The 17,605-nt window shown below is 45.8% G+C and overlaps 1 pseudogene; it reads left to right on the forward strand.

The window, feature by feature from the left end:
• Positions 1-704: 704 nt before the first annotated feature.
• On the forward strand, positions 705-17,605 carry LOC144166075 (uncharacterized; annotated as a pseudogene).

A 17,605-nucleotide genomic window follows, 5' to 3' on the forward strand; every position in this document is an offset into this window, starting at 1 on the left:
AGGCCAAAGTCCCATACCGAAAGGCCCAGCACACGGGTAGATTCAGCTCACGATCTCCACAATAGGCGTCCGATGCGATTACCGGAGGGCCTTTCACTTTTACCGTCTTTCTATCTTTTAAACATAAAAAAAATGCTATACCTGTTTCGAGAAGAAATAAATGACGTATCAGATCTTCCCTGTTACCTTGCTTGACGTTCAACCCTTATGAATGAAAAAAAAAGAACATTACACTAATATACTGTGGTCTCGCTGGCCTAGTTTCCTAGGCTTCTAAACAATTTCTCAAAGAGAAAGAGAGAGAACAACTTTATTGTGTGCTCGGTCAATGCCTCCTAAAAGACTGGCCCTGTGTGAGGTCGAGGATCTAAGAGGTCAGCACTTACTGCACATATTCAGAGTGAAGAGAAAAAATTTCTGGGCTTTTTTTTTTCTCCATGCATGGATGAAGGTATATAGAAGCATAACTCTATCGATAGGAGAAACTGGAGAAACCATGGGTGGGAGCAGCGCGCGTGAGTCAGGTTAGCCAGCTGAGTGATCTATTTAGCTTAGGCACGAGTGACAGTGACGGACGGAGTGGCCGAGCCAATCAAGCCCGCTGCTGTTGTGCTTAAGTGATAGGAATTCGATTTTGCGCCGTTCCGCGACGTCAATCGACGATGAAAGACTCAGACTAACTGGACGTCTTGTGTGGGGTTGCAATGGCGACTGCTGAAAAAAGAAAGGCGAAGCTCGAGTACTTCCACGAGAGTGAGGACTTCCGTGTGCCCAAGTCTACGTACTATGACAGTCTGAAGAGGCAGCGGCGACAATCGGCGCCTCAAGATTGGCGCAATGACGGGGCCTCTACTTCTCGTAGCGGTGATTCAGATGGATCGGTGGAGGAGTTCCCTGCCGCGGACGACAGTTTTCCCTCCCATGAACTCGGCGATCTGCTACAGGACGGCACTATTCTTGCTGATGGTACGAACGTGGCCGACTGGCCCAGCGCGTGTGAGGAAAGTGCAACTGACTTGCCTCCTCAGATAAGCGAGGAAGAAATAGTTTCGTCGTCTTTTTCGAAACTGCCGACGGAAAAGATACCCACCATCGGGACCTCCAAAGCTGGCGCAACTGCCATGGCAATGTCGTTCTGTGTGGCGCACGGCCTAACCTGGACAGCTCTAGGTGACCTCGCCAAACTGGTTAATAACATTGCCGGTATGGAAGTATTGCCGCGCAGCCAGTACATGTTTAGAAAGCTGTGGGTAGCACAAAAGAACGACCTAGTGCAGTACTGGTAACGGTGCGTACAATGTGAATCTGTGTTGGAAGAAGACCAGAATGGTGACTGCGTATGCGAAGTCTGCGATACTAAAGTGCCAGCATCGGACCTGCACGCTAAGTCGCACTTCTTCATCCCTCTTGACACCAGGAAACAGCTACAGACGCTTATTGAAGGCACAAAGGAGGACCTTGCAGGTGGTCTGACGGCACGGAATGAGAAGTGCGACGATGTAATCACCGACATTACAAATGGGACGTCCTTCAGTTATCTGCAGCAGACGGAAGGACTAACACCGGATGATTTGACGTTGACCATGAACACAGACGGAAGTCCAGTATTCAAATCGTCCAAGACGTCCGTCTGGCCACTTCAGTTCACTTTAAATGAACTGCCACCTGCTGCCAGATTCAAGCATCCTGTATTGGCTGGACTCTGGTTTGGGCCCACCCACCCCAACATGCAGGCTTTCCTCTCGAGATTCGTGGCGGGTGTAACTGCAATGAAGCCGATTGTGTGGGAGCACGAAGCTTGTGTGCACAGCTCAAGGGTGTTTGTCCTGTGTTGTGCAGTGGATGCACCTGCACGAGCAGCTGTGTTAAACATGAAGATGTTTAACAAGCACCACGGCTGCCTTCGGTGCTTTTCGAAGACTGACCACCAAGAAGGTGAGCATCGGACCATGCTTGTAGGTTTTCCTAGTGTTTTGCTTTAACAAAATTACAGTGCCAAAAACATAAGTACAGAGCAAGTGCTCGTAGTTGTGTTCTTTGTGCATCAATTTTTTTAAACTGTGTGCAATAGCTTGCTTTAGTGTGATTAGTTGCACAGTTGTAGATGGAATTTCTGCTGGATTTGTGGCCTGAGCAGCTTTGAATTGAGCTTTAATAACATGTTACTATTTTCGTTTAGTGCAAGGCATTTTAGCGTTGGGTTGAAACAAACTTTTACAGCAGCCATACCAAAAGTGTGTGTTGCCATTGGAGGTATTAAGGGAATGCTAAGTACTATAAAATGTCTGCACTGTAGGGCTCTTCGATTTACAGTGTCGGACTTGCTGTAGATAGTCCGCGGGTAGCCCGAGGATTCTCTGAAGCTTCAGGGACGCATGGGAAAATCGAATGCCGGACTGCTTCTCACGGAGTCTACGGTGAGTTCGAGACCGTAAATTGAAGAGCCCCAGTTATGCTTGATGTAACATGCTTTGAGATTCATGCTTAACAGATAAAAAAAAGAAATCGTTCCTGAACAGTGACAGCTATAATCAGGAAGTTTTGTTTGGAATGGTCGTGGGAGAGGATGTTACAGCTGTGCAGGTCTCTTAATGAAGATGTGTATTATTTTTGTACTGTGCACGTAGCCACATTTACACTTAGTGAGAGAACTTGCATTAGCCACGTGCGTAATTGCTGCTCAGGTAATGACATGAGGTTTTTTTCTTCAAAGTTTTGGACTCTTTTTCATCTTGTACATTTTTTTGGCACTGAGTAGACAATTTTTTGTGTCATTTCTGCATAATTTCAGGTAGCATGCGGTATACCAGTCAACTGATGGAACCAAGAACACATGACGGCGTGCTGCGAGACATGCATCTGGCATATGTGACAGATGACTGGTTCAATGGCTTCAGAGGACCATCAGCCTTAATAAACCTTTCAGGTAGGTACTGAAATATGTTTTATAGTTGTGAGGAAGAATACAGTTTGGTTTGAAGCATACGACAAATCCTGTGGTGTGTGCTCTGTAATGGGGCTTGGAGGTGAAATCCCTTTTTGCTGTTTTTTTTAGACATTTTAATTCACGTGAAGTATTTTATCCCCCACTGACCTCGTGGGATTAAAAGCAAATGATCTGTTTGTTGAGAGCTAAATGTTGCGGCATAGATCATACTTTTTCTGCAGAATAGTACGACAAATTGCTGTCAATCTACTGTTAATTTCTAGAAAGCTACCCAGTAAAGCTGGGGATTTTACAAGTGCCAGCTGCAGAAACAAAACTCTTGGAAAAGGCATTTTAAGCGTAGCTTTCATGGCAATGCATATGCAAGTGCAATGTAATTGCTGAATACCTTCAATGTGTTTGAGATTAAGTTAGTTTAGTAGGACACAAAAATGTCACTTAATTGATAGAAGTCTCGCTGCAGTAGCTATGTGTCTGATGTTTGTAAAATCCAGAGTGAATGCCGTATTTAAAATATTTCACAAGATAAGGCCATAAGTAGACCGCATAAAAGTGTCGAGCCTCTCTGGTAGTTACCTTGACACATGCCATTTTAAATGTAAAATAACAGTGGGTTTGAAGAAACACTGGATACTCACAAATTTGGCAATTAGTGCAATGTTAAAAGGGCTATTAGGACGACATACAAGTTTGATGCTCTGTTGTTTTAAATGCAGCATCTTAAAAGACGAAAACCTTTCTCCGTTTTATGCATTAGACATAGCTCAGAATAACTGAATTTCAAAATAGTAATTTTCAAAATATTTTGATATTTAATGGCACAGCCACAGTATGTATGACTCACTGCTTTGCTTACCGGCTTTGAATTCATCTCTTTTAGGTTTCAACCTGGTCTCCGGCGTCAGTGTTGACTACATGCACTGTGTGCTTCAGGGGGTTTGTAAACAACTGACAGACTTCATGTTCAAAGGAAATTACAAAGGAGTGCCTACGAAGTCAAATGACAAAGCAGCGCCGACCAAGTCAAATGACAAAGTACCACCTACCAAGCCAAATGGCAAAGCACCATTTTACATTGGTACGTAATATGCTTTTATATGTTCCCTAGATATAATGACTACCTCAATGGACAGGAAGATTCTTACTTTTAACTTGAGTGGTCACCATTTCTTGTAAACGCATTGTGGGGAGATCCACCAGTGACAGGGTAGTAGATGTCACTCAGATAAGGTGAACATAATTAACACTGTTCATTATGGCAAAAAACAAAACGACATCACCAGAAGAATTGGCCTGTCTAAGCAGACGGTCAACTTCGTGTCAAAAACAAAAATGCCGCCAGCAAATGGGGCTCTGGTGAGATTGAAGAAGAGTGCTTTGAAATGCACGAAGCGGCGCACCCAGGGGTCGAATCTGCTCTCATCACGCAACATACTCTGTAATACAGAGGTGAAGTTCAGTGAAGTTTGGCATTTATTATTTCCACGCAGCATCGATTCTCTTCCATTTGATAAAAAGGGTAAGAGTTGTTTCAAATGGGAGGATGGTTCTCGTCCATTGTGTGCAATCGGCCGCTGGCAGTGCAGTCCGGCTGATCTAACTTCCATTTTCACAGCCGACCTTCATCAGATTTCGTATCAAGAGTTTTACTGGCCAGATGTGATCATTTATAAAAAACCTGCAAGCAGGCTTGAAGAACGTGGGGCAGCGATCCAAATTGTTTGAAAAACGGTTCTGGGTAAACCGGCCTTGGCATGAAGTGTTCAAAGGGTCCTTGGCAAATTCTATTGGCAAGGACTGATTTCTATAGCTAGGTAGTAATTACTCCTGATTACATTCTTGCCTTATTTGCCCAGCTTAGCGTGCATCTCCATGTACTTGACTGCATGGGCCAGGACTCTTGTAAGCAGCAGTGCCAAGATTTGAAAACTTTCATGCTGCATGTGGGTAAAAAGAGTTGATTATCAGTGGCATTTATAAGCAATACTGATTCCAGTTCCAATTTGATGCACATATACACCCCCCCCTTCCCCCCCCCACCCACCCACTTTGTCATTTGGATTCTGCATGCTTCAAGAACAGCAGACATATTTTTTCAGATTAAAAGGGTCTGTTGGAACAGGCATAGACTGTACTTGGTAATACTTTTTTAAAAACAGAGAAATATTATCGCTGAATGTTTTTATATGCAGGTGATCCACCGAAACTGAAAAAGGTCAATGACCGGCTGCTGGCCATCCAGCCACCTCATTGTATAACACGGCTGCCTCGATCCCTCGATGAAAGAAGCAACTGGAAGGCGTCCGAGTGGAGGAGCTGGCTGCTCTTCTATGCTCTCCCTTGCCTTGAGGGTGTGCTGCCGCAGGAATACTGGCGTCATCTGGCGAAGCTCTCTGAACCAATTACATTCTCCTGAAAGATTCGCTGTCCACAAACGACATTGCCCGCGCAGGTAGGAATTCGATTGCAAGAAAGGGCTAGATAGTGGTGTCATTTGAGGTTCACAGAATTATTTGATGTGGTTTGATTGTTTTTACAAAATTTACTTCAGAGAAAAGCAGGCTTGAATGCTACTGACAGTGAACTGTGTGTTCAGGTAATGCGCTCACCTGTTATTCATAATTGGAAGAAAAAGTAGGACGAGTGATAATGCAATCATCTCAAAGGAACTCATCTTAAAGGAAGCTCATTTGTTTATTGCCATTAACTAGATGAATCTGTTGTCTTCACTAAACCAGTATTGAATGACATACCTGTTGCTGTTGAAAACTAGTTTTATTGCTTCATCAGTACTATCACACCAGGATGGCAGCTGTAGGCATGAGTGACACTTTATGGTTGAATATTCAGTTTTCTGTACTTTATTTCTTGCTGTGTATTTTTCTGGGTATCTTTCCAAAGATATATTTGCTGGAACTCTATGCAATTAATGGGTTGTCTTCACAAGTGCATTGAACCAAACTGGCCATTTACGTTCTACATTTTCAAGTACAATAAACCCTTGCAGGACATAGTCCTCACAATAGAAAACTGTCATCAACAGGTAATACTACTTTGTTGATGATGGTTTGATTTTATTGGCGCAAGGCCGACACGGGCAAAGAGCGCCAAACAGAAAGTTATTTGATGAGGAGACAACACGAAATAAAATCAGTTAAAAACTATGAGTACGGCTGGTGTAAAGGGCCAGGGTGAAGAACAAGAGTGGTTAAAAAATAAATAAGGTGGCTGGTGTATAGGAATAGGGGTAAAGCTATGGGTGGTATGAGATGAGTTTTAAAAAGTGAACTTCTGATAGGAACTTAAACGTGCGCTGAACAGAAAACATGGCATCATCTCCTAAGAAGTATGATGGGTGTGGTGGAATATGTCGTGTGTGTAGTTGAGGGAAGTGTTTGCGTCATGTAGTGTCGAGTGCCTTACATTCTATGAGGATGTGGATCACGGATAGGGCCTCTCCGCACCTGCTGCACAGAGGTCTTGCGAGATCCAGTGAGCAGGTGCGAGTGCGTTGCGTGAGTGTGCCCTATCCGTAATCTAGCCAAGGCGACTTCAGTGTATCTATTGCGTGTGTCGGTGGTGTATGGTCCTAAGTGTGGTTTTATTACGTGTAACTTGTTGTCGGTTTGTTCGCTCCAGTGTGTTTGCCATGTTTTGCGAAGTTGTTGTCTGATGTGTGGTTTCACGTCGGTGTAGGGTAATGTGGTTATGTCTACTGTATTCGAGAGTGTAGCAGCAGCGGCCATTCGATCCGCTGCTTCGTTCCCGGCTATACCACAGTGGCCAGGGACCCAGCAAAGGACTAGTTCAAATTTGTGGACATACACAGACATAATACCCTTGACTATTAGATTTACAACGTGATTTTTTAAAGACTTTGTTGACGACAACGCCCGCACGACACTGAGGGAGTCTGTATATATATTGGATTGTGGGATGTGACTTTGAAGGATATGATTAACAACAAGAAGTACACCATAAGCCTCTGCCGTAAAGATACTCGTATTACTGTTAAGAGTTTTAGTGACATTAAGGCCGGGCCCATGCGCCGCGCAGGACAAAGAGGTGGCAGTTTTAGAGGCGTCCGTATAAAATTCAGAAAATTGATACTTCTGCTGCAAATACAAGAAGTGCTGCAGAATTGCACATGTGGGAGCTCGGTTTTTATCTACATGTGTGAAGGATGTGTCGCATGATACAGGGCGGAGATGCCATGGTGCTATAAAATCTGTTTGAGAACTTTGTATGGTGTCTAAAAAGGAGACAGAAAGCTCTGACGCTTCCTCTCTAACTCTTTAAGAGAAGGGCGCAGAGAACGATGGTCGGTTTAGGAGTAGTGCAGTCATAGACGTATCATAAAAAGCCGATTTAAAAGGATGGTGTGGCATAGATGAAATTTTAAAAGCAAAAAGGAGATCTGTGTATGCTCGCTGACGTTGTAGGTTCCACTTATTACACTCCACATAGAGGCTTTCGACCGGGCTAGTCCGGAAGGCGCCACATGCCAACCGCAGCCCCAGATGAAGCACTGGGTCCAGCATTTTGAGGGATGTCTTACTTGCTGACCCACAAACAACGCTTCCATAGTCTAACCGTGAACCTATCAGGCTGGTAAAAACACGTAAAAGAAGTTGTTTGTCAGTCCCATATGAAGAGTGGGAGAGAACCTTGAGTATATTCATGGCCTTTAAGCATTTATGTTTAAGTTGTTTTATGTGGGGAATGAACGAGAGCTTTTCATCAAGGACTACACCTAAAAACTTGTGTTCATTTCTGACTGGAATTGAGACACCATTGAGTTTGATGTCTGGATCCGGCCGAATGCCGCGCCTTTTCGAAAACAAAGCACAAGTACACTTCACTGGATTAAATTTAAAACCGTTCCTATCTGCCCAGCCAGCTATCTTGTTAACACCAAGCTGGACTTGGCGCTCGCAGATAGACAGGTTACAAGACTTAAAGGATAACTGCACGTCGTCTACATAGCTTGAGCAGGAAATGGTTGGTGGCAGAGCCTTCCGAAGAGAGTTCATTTTTACAATAAACAAAGTGCAACTCAAAACTCCACCTTGCGGAACACCGTTTTCTTGCACATGAACTCTAGAGAGTGCAGTTCCAACTCGCACGCGAAACGTTCTTTCAGAGAGGTAACTGGCAAGCGTGTTCCACATGTTACCCGACATACCAAAGGACTTCAAATCGCTGAGGATGCTGTACTGCCAAGCAGTGTCGTACGCCTTTTCAAGATCAAAGAATACTGTCATACAGTACTGCTTATGGAGGTAGGCATCTTTAATATACGAGTCTAACGCAACGAGTTGATCGTTCGTAGATCGCCCCGCCCTAAAGCCTGCCTGGCAGCTCTCGAGAAGACCGTTGTACTCTAAGAAGTACACGAGTCTCCTATTTATCATCTTCTCGAAGAGCTTACACAGGCAGCTTGTCAGGGCAATAGGGCGATAACTGGCGGGAGAGGAAGGGTCCGTCCCTTCCTTTAGGAAAGCCACTACTATGGCCTCCCTCCAAGAGCGTGGAAAGTGCCCCGAAAGAAATATTTTATTGTAGAGGTGAAGAAGTGTTTCAAGCGTGTCTGCATGTAAGTGTTGTATCATTGTGTATGAAATCCTGTCTGCACCTGGAGCTGAAGGTTTACATGGGGTCAAAGCAGCCTTCAGCTCATAAATTGAAAAAGGAGAATTGTAAGAAGTGTGCGACTTGTTGCTATCACGCAGTGACTTCTTCTCACATGATGCTTTGTGTTTAATGAAAGTGTTGGTGTAGTGTGCTGAACTGGACACGTGTTCGAAGTGTTGCGCAAGTGTGTTAGCCTGGTCTTCCAGTGTGTCCCCTGTTGTACTAACCAGGGGCAGGCTGTGTGTCTGTTGTCCTTTTAGTTTTCGTATTCGTGTCCAGACATTTTGTGTGTCAGTGTATGAGTTGATGGAAGTGATGAAGGTGCGCCAACTCTCCCTTTTCGCCTCACGACGCACTCGCTTCCCAAAAGCCTTTGCCCGTTTAAAAGAAATGAGGTTATGTGACGTGGGGTACCGGCGAAGGACACCCCACGCCTTGTTCTGGGCCTCTCGCGCCCGCCTGCAGTCCTCGTTCCACCAGGGCCTCCTTGGGGTGCGGGACCCACTGGAGGCCTGGGGAATGGACTTTTCGGCGGCGTCGACTATGTGCGCCGTGACGAGTTGGGCTGCTTCCTCCACGTGTAGGTGTTTTATGGTTGTGTGGTGTAGTTTAGATGTTTCTGTGAATGTACTCCAGTTTGCTTTTGATTCATTAAACCTGTTATGAGCAGATGGACTGCATGGGCCTTTACCTCTGTATGTTAGGGATGTGGGGAAGTGGTCACTACCATATGGGTCCGTGCCCACGACCCACTCAAGACATGGAAAGAGAATTGCAGAACCAATAGCCAAGTCGAGATGTGAGTACGTATTATGTCCTAAGTTATGGTATGTAGGCTGTTTTTTGTTGAAAAGGCATGCTCCTGAAGACGTAAGAAATTTCTCTATCAGGCGACCTCGGGCATCCGTTCTGGAGGAGCCCCAAAGAGAGTTGTGCGCATTAAGGTCGCCTGTTAGGATGTATGGTTCGGGCAGCTGGTCGACCAGCGCCTCGAAATCAGAGCTCGAAAGTGCATGATCAGGAGGAATGTAAATGGAGCACACCGTTACCAACCTATTAAATATTATTGTTCGAATTGCTACAGCCTCGAGGACAGTGTTCAGAGTGACAGGGTGGCAGGCTAAGGATTTCCGGGCGACAATTGCCACACCTCCTGAAGAGTGTGTGCAGCCAACCCTGTCCTTTCTGAATACCATGTACCTATTTAAGAAATTTGTCTGTTTGGAATTGAGGTGAGTCTCTTGGAGACACATGATACTTGGCTGATTGGCATGCAGGATATCATACACATCATCAAGATTTTTAAGGAGGCCTCTGCAGTTCCATTGAATGATGTTTTCTTTTCCCATTATTTAGGTTTAAGAATGAATGGAGTGTGTGTATGTGTTCATGTGTCGTCTTTCGGTGCTGTTACTCTGGGGTTAGGCTTTTTAGGCCTGTCTGTAGGCTTGAAAGTCGGTGGCCGCTCCTTGCGCTGCGTTGCAGGCAGGAACGGCCCGACATCCATCTCGTCGTCGGATGTCCGAGGGGTGCCCGACGGACCGGGCCCCCCAGACTTGGCCCCCCCTCGGGAGCCCTTCGTTTGAGCCGCCACCGCCGAGGGCGTCCGGGGCACCAGAGGTGGCACGGGCGGTGCGGTGACGGTGGGAGCCGGTGCGGGGCCCGTGGTGTCCATCACCTCGGTACCCTCCAACGGACTGGAGGACGGGGAGACAGAGGCGGGAGCGGCACCGGTCCCGACAGAAGTGGTTTGCACCACAACCGCTGCTGCCTCAGCAAGCGGCGTGGTGCCGGGTTGGGCTGCGTGGGGCAACCCAGCGGGGGGCTGGGGCGGGACCAGGTCAGACTCGCTGAACTGGGTCCCTGTGGAAACCAGACGCCGCTCCGCCCCCCGGCGAGCCGCGTCTGCGTACCTCCCCAGAGGGAAAGAGGCGAACCTCTTTCGCGCCTCTGGGAAGGTGATGTTCTCCGTGACCTTGATGTTAATTATCTTTTTTTCCATTTGGAATTTTTCACACTTGCGGGAGTACGCTGCATGCGGCCCCCCGCAGTTTACACAAGTGAGAGTTTCGGATGGGCAGTTCTCGCTCGGATGATCGTGCGCCGCGCATTTTGCACACGTCGTTCGGCCACGGCAAGAGTTCGTACCGTGCCCGAACCTCTGGCACTTAAAACAGCGCCGCGGGTTCGGGATGTAGGGACGGATGGAGCAACGGATAAAACCTGCGTTTATGTATTGTGGAAGAACTGCGCGGTCGAAAGTCAAGATAATGTGTTTGGTCGGAATCTCCCTGTCGTCTCTGCGGATAGTGATGCGTCTCACGGCAGTGACGCCCTGATCCTTCAAGCCGGCAAGGAGATCCGCATCTGTTTCGTTCAGGAGGTCTGTCTCGGATATCACACCCTGCGAGCTGTTGAGGCTCCGATGGGGTGTGACCCGGATGTCGAGATCAGCCAGTCTAGTCTGAGCAAGAAGCTTTGCAGACGGCTGCTTGTCATTTATTTCAATTAGGAGTTCACCAGACTTTTGTTTTTTGCACTTATACGATTTTCCTACTATGGCTTCAAGATACTTGGCAATCAAGAAGACTGACTGAGATGCAAGAGGGTGGGTTGGATTGATGGATTCCATGACAAGAAATCGAGAGAAATTATCTGGTTCAGGAAATGTCAAAGATGGCAATGAAGGAAAATATACTTCGGTGCGGCCCCTTTTCAGGGACCGATCACGTTTGGGGGGGGGTTTAGAGAATGCCATACATCATAGTATAGAAGCAGGGGACGGGGGTACTTTCTTCTCAAACCTTACCCTGATAGCCTGAGAGGTCCCGGAGCTCCCTGCCTGGTAAACAGACAGGGAGCCCATCCACCGGAGCTTGACCTGGGCTCCGACGGCCACCGTTTGAGGCTTCTACCCTTCACCTTTAAACACATCACCACGGTAGGTTACAGTTTATGTTGGGGGCTCGGGGTCCGCGGTGTCGCCAACACCGTCACCATGAATACTCAAGGTGCCCCATGCGGGGAATACTACTTTGTGTAAAGTGGAGATGGTTTGGCCTGTCTGCACTGCAGTGGGGGACTATTAAATACTTCAAATAAAGCGAGATTTCATATAGAGGACTACCATTATAAGGTGTGTACTGTAGTTGATCCCATCTTTAAAAGTTTACACGCAGCCATCCTTAAGAAAAATATGTGTATGGTGATTGCGTTAGAAGTATTTTTTGGAACGATTCCATGCTATGGTGAAAATTCTTATCTGCACATGTTAGTCAGTACTATACTAGGACCTTCAGCGTCTGAGGTGCCTTGTAAGATTTGTGATCCGAAACCAGTCATACATGCAAGATTTATTTTAGAAAGGTCTGGACCACCCGAACAGAAGAAAAATCTGCTAGAGCATAATAAAAAGAACAAAAAAGTCAGAACTAAACAAAACAAATGTACTGAATGCTGAAGCTGGGCCCTATTTTAAATAGCCAGCCTACTGATTACTCTTACACGGTGGCTCAGTGGCTAAGGCGTTGTGCTGCTGAGCACAAGGATGCGGGTTTGGTTCCCAGCCGCCGTGGCTGCTTTTCTGATGGCGGTGAAAAGATTTTGGCACACCTTAAAGATCCCCAGGTGGTCAAAATTAAGCCGGATACCTCCACTATGGCGCGCCTTATCGCCTGCGTTGCGTTGGCGCGTTATACTCTGCAATCAATGATTACTCCTAAAGGGGTGGTGAACAGAACGTACATTTGCCTTTGCTTAATTTTATCTGCAGGAACAATCTTTTAAAAACATCAATACGAAATGTTTTCACAATTCGTTGCTTTTGGAATTTCGGAGACACCTTTGAAATGCTCATTCTCAGGCGCATCGCAAGCAACCATGTGTGCATTGTCGGTCGGCAGCGCAACAAGCAGTGACGTCTTGTTAACAACATTTGAGAGATGAACGCTCTTTGTATATAATATTTTGTAAAGCTGTAAACTCAACATTTTAAAAAAGTTGCATCCTTTTGTTGGTTGCCCGATATACTTTTCCATTTTTCCATCCACACGATCAGCGGCGTGACTGCTTCAGTTGTCTGGCAACTGTTGTAGCAGAAATCAGACCTACTGGCTTATTGTACTCAGTTTCCCTGGCGTAGTTCACCACATTTTGGGGAATTCTCTTCCAAATATTACCTTTTTCATGTCAAACAATGCAAAGCCACTCTAGCAAAAAAAAAGCAGGTGCCTCGCGTGTGATTCGAACGTGCAGCCACCGGGCCAGCCTGCATTGAAGTCGAACACTTTGCTCACTGGACCACAGATGCAGGGTGCTCATGCATCTCAAACTGCAGCATAAAAGCCGTTTTATATTTAGCCCAGCATTCCGGTTTGCTTTCATAAATTCTTGTCTATCTAGAGCTTTAACTGCCAACTTACTGTAGAACGCTTCTGCAGTAAGCCATAGGGGAGGGTATTCAGTTGACAATACTATGTTCTTTCACTGCAAACAAGGGAATAAATCCAAGTGCGTGATGGTGGGGCTTGGCGACTCGCTGTATCACTGGTTCACGTGCAATATTTTTACACATGAAGGGTAAAAGATGGGTTAGTGTTATATATGTGACAACTAGGAGTTCCTTAGATAAACGTGTTCAGGCAGTAAATTCCCATTTTAAGCTTTAGGTCATTTCGCTCGTCATATGAGGAAGCTCACGTTTGCGTAACTCACATGAGAGGTTATGTGAGATAGACATCAGCATAGGCGTGTGCAGAGTTCTCGATTTAGGGGGGCAAAGTCTTACCGCTGCCCCCCTCCCTTACAGCAACTCCTGACCACTTCCCACTGAAGGCCCAGCGGTCCGAACGCCGTGCAAAGAGGGACAGTTATCAAAGTTTTATTTCAATGCGATGGAATTTCAACACACAAAATATTTCTGAGCAGAAATTTTTACTTTCATGTGTTACATCGGCAAGGTATGGGGCAAATTTTGCGCCCCCCTTCAGATGATTAGGGGAGGGCTGCCCCCCCTGTGCGCACGCCTATGGACATCAGCAAGCTTGAGCAAGAATACTGGCTTAAAGAGCGACAGATTAGACTAGGGGGAAACAGCATAAACAGTTTACAAATACCCAGTTTACTGGTTGCCTCTGTCTGTGCCACTCACCCACATTGTTGACTGAGAGTTCGACCTTGTTGATCAGTTGTTTCAGAGATCAGACATTGCCCGTTCAATTGTGGGCAAATTCTATGGTTGCACCGATGTTGTAGCCATATCTGACTCTTTGCAAGCCTGCTGTACGCCCACATGTGCAGATGAGGGGGAGCTATGATTGGCTTCTTTAGTTCTTAACATGACATCACCTCACGACTCGAGGAAAAAATCCCTGGAGAAACCGTACCTGCGTGTTTCTACCCATTTGCCGATATTGTCCAGCGTAACTACTATGCACAGTTTGTTTATCAAGGTTTCACAGTTCGAAATACGCACACACAACATTATTATTTTTTTTTTAATCTGTTCACGACCCCTTTAATTTTTTTTTAAATGTGAAAGACTTAAGTGTGCCAATGTGTGAAAAACAGTCTTTGCTGTTTGGTCAAAGAAATGTCCTGCCACTTAAAAGGGGTAAAGAAATAAAAAAAATGTGTGTGCTGCGGTGGCATTTGATTAGGGTCTCCACGGTAGCACTGCATAGCAGCCCAATGTGTGACCAGTGTACTATCTCGGCACCTTTGCAATAGAACAAAAGTTATCATTATCCCCTGTTTTGTTGCGCGTTCTCACTTTAGCATTGGCCGGGATTCTGAAGCTTGCCTTGAGGGGCTGATCGGCCCACTTCACAAAGTTCACAACAAAACTATGAACAGGAAATGTAAAAGTTGTCGAATAGTGCGGGCCGTGTCACACCTAAACATTGTACATGAGTAAAAAGAAGCCAGTCGAAATACTGAATGCAGAACGGCAAAGAAATAAAAGCGAAGAAAGAGGTGCAAATACGATGTAGCTGTAAACAAGTGCGAACTTAGAACCTGTATAAGTTAATTGCGTGGCTTTAGATAAAAACATAGCCACCAATAACATTTCTATGATGATTGGCAGGGTTGGTGGCCTCGATAGATACCCTTTTATGACTCTCTCCCCTCCTCCTTCCCCTTCATAAAAATTCAGAAGGGGGCAACACCCCCTTTTTGCATACCCATGTCTCTGAAACATTCCTTTTTAATTCATTCCAGATCGGCTACTGTTGTCATTTGTTGAACGCCGCGAAGTGCTCTACGGACCTGCAGCACCGGTGTTCAATGTGCACTCTTTGCTGCATTTGGCGGCAAATGTTCGAGACCTTGGTCCTCTGTGGGCGAATTCCACGTTTGTATTTGAAGGTGGGAATGGAAAGCTTGTCAAGTCCATCACAGCAGCTAACGGTCTACCCCATCAGGTTGTTGAGCGTGTGGTTATGGGACAGTGTCTGGAGAATTTCGTTTCAGCTGGAGACATCACCGAAGATGAAAGAGCCACGTGCAAACTTTTTTTGGGCCATGCTCGTGTCTCCAATGCAATTCATGAGGAGGGGGCTACACTGTTGGGGCGCAACATGCATGCCAAGCTTACTGTTGCTGAAGGTGACTTATTGAAGGAGGCTGGCTATGGTGCCATTGAGTGCTATGACAGATTCATCTTTGACGACCAAGTCTATCATAGTGCCTTATATAAAAGGCCAATTAAAAGTGATAGCACTTTTGTGGAAGCATCCCAAGGTTTCTTCCACATCGAAAAAGTGGTGCGAGCATCGTTTATGGGAGGGCACAAATGCTTGCTCTTATGCCGAGAAGTTCTGTTTTTGGACACTGCGTCATTTCCCGACCACATTAGGCCATGTTTCTTGTCTGCTTCAGGTGTGCCCACAATCTTAACACCACGGGATGTGTTGAGAAGCTGTGTTTTTGTCGAGTTTCGCAAAGAAAAAAAAGCCTATTTGTGCTTGATGCCCAACAGCATTGAAAGGGATTACGTGCCCATAAGTTCATTTTCTTTGTTGTTTCTGTTGTTGTTGATCTTATAAGTGCAGAGCACTTTAGGGACTCAGCTTATTGTCATAGCTTGTCTGGGGTCACACTATCTAGCCACTGTAGTCACGCGGTGGTACGCGCCCAAACAGAGCCCAGCAGTTAATCGACCAGATTTAGGGGAAATCCCCAAGGTGGAGTAAGTTTCTGTGAAGGAAATATTGAAATCCACCTTAATGCAGCCATACGGCTACAAAGGAAAGCTATACAGCTTTCTCAGAAACTTCGCAGTTGAAGAAAAATTGTCCTGGTCCAGGATTCGAACCCGGGACCACTGCTTAACCGGAGCAGTCGCTCTACCAACTGAGCTAACCAGGAGGCTAGTCGTTAGTAGCGCGAAAGCGAATTGATCTACAGCTCGAAGTGAAGGACAGGTGTTAATCGACCAGATTTAGGGGAAATCCCCAAGGTGGAGCACGTTTCTGTGAAGGAAAGTTTGACATCCACCTAAATGCAGCCATACGGCTACAAAGGAAAGCTATACAGCTTTCTCAGAAACTTCGCAGTTGAAGAAAAATTCGTCCTGGTCCAGGATTCGAACACCCGGGACCACTGCTTATTGAGTTCAGTGATTTTTTTTGTAAAGAAATGCACAAGGAATGCACGGTAAAGAAATGCATGGCCATGGGAGTGAATGATTATGGCAGGACAGCAGATTTCAGCACTCGTACATTTCCCACTGTTGCCTTCCCCAACAACTGGGTAGAGAAAGGTCAGGCTTACTCTCGCATGCATAGAGTATATGCTCCAAATGTAGTTACCCTAAACATACACTGTTTTTGCGACCTTTTGCAAAATGTATCAGGGAGATTGTGTTGTAAATATTGTGTAAAATACCGTAAGTGTACCATATATGACTGTAAATGCTGTGATGAGTGTACTTTCCAGCAACCTTTATTTCAAGCCTGTGTGGCTGTAAAAGTGTGTTGCCATTGGACAAGGTTGTATTGTAAATATAGTGTAAAATACTGTAAGTATGCCATTTATGGCTGTGAGTACGTCTTAGCAACCTTGTCTTCAAGCCTGTGTGTTTGTACAAGTGTATTGCCATGGGAGATTGTAATTTAACTATGATGTCAAATTGTGCAAGTGTACTACATATGACAGCAAATACTGTGAGAGCACTACACTTTTTGGCAACCATAATTTAAGCCTGCACTTGAATAAAAATTTGTTTCCACAGAATGTAGCCCTGCTGTGTTTGATGGCCTATAGTTCCTGTTATGGACTTGTTTCAGTTGATCAGGGGAGTAAACAAATTGCTAAATGTCCTGTTGTGCTTTACTGGCTTCACATTCCCTTTAAAACGAAAGCCTGGAGTACCCCATTCTACGAAAAAGTTCTAATATTGTTGTTATTTGGTCAAGAAAGTATTGACAGGGAGAGTAAGTAAAAAAAGGCTCCAGCTTAGCTCAGCTAACCCTGGATTTGTGAAGCAAAAGCTTGGCTTGGCGTATTTAAGCGTTGGTTTCACTTTGTTAACCTTTTACTTAGCATAGGTATACATTCATCGTTAAGATAGGTAGGACGGCTTTGCCTATGTTGGTGGTCAGGCATGACTCATTCGGTAGGCGTGGGAAGACATGCATTGGCTCAAAGCCTGCGTCTCCGGGAAAGATGGTCCGAGCTCTAATCCATGGCCAAGTTCACACTAAGTGAGTGCGGCACTTATCTTGGCCGGGTGCGTGGGGAGTCAAAGGTGAGTCAATGTTCTTTGTGCTTCATAGAACAATGTGACGGAGAGGCTTATGAGGACTGGTCGGTTAGAGTGGCAGCAGCGATGGAACACCGACAACGCTGACACTGACTTCCTTCGCTGAGTTCCCAGCACGCTCACTATACCGCGCTGTTTTCCTCCGCCCAGACAACTCGCCTACATCATTACTGGACAAGGCCCTTCCCTGCACTGTTTCCACATGATCGACTTGATCCCCGAAACCAGGTGTCCATGTGGACAGCTTGCCTCTTGTGTGA

The sequence above is a fragment of the Haemaphysalis longicornis genome, unplaced genomic scaffold (assembly GCF_048455015.1).
Source record: "Haemaphysalis longicornis isolate Haplotype H1 unplaced genomic scaffold, Haemaphysalis longicornis Haplotype H1 scaffold_16, whole genome shotgun sequence".
Classification (NCBI taxonomy): Eukaryota; Metazoa; Arthropoda; class Arachnida; order Ixodida; family Ixodidae; genus Haemaphysalis; species Haemaphysalis longicornis.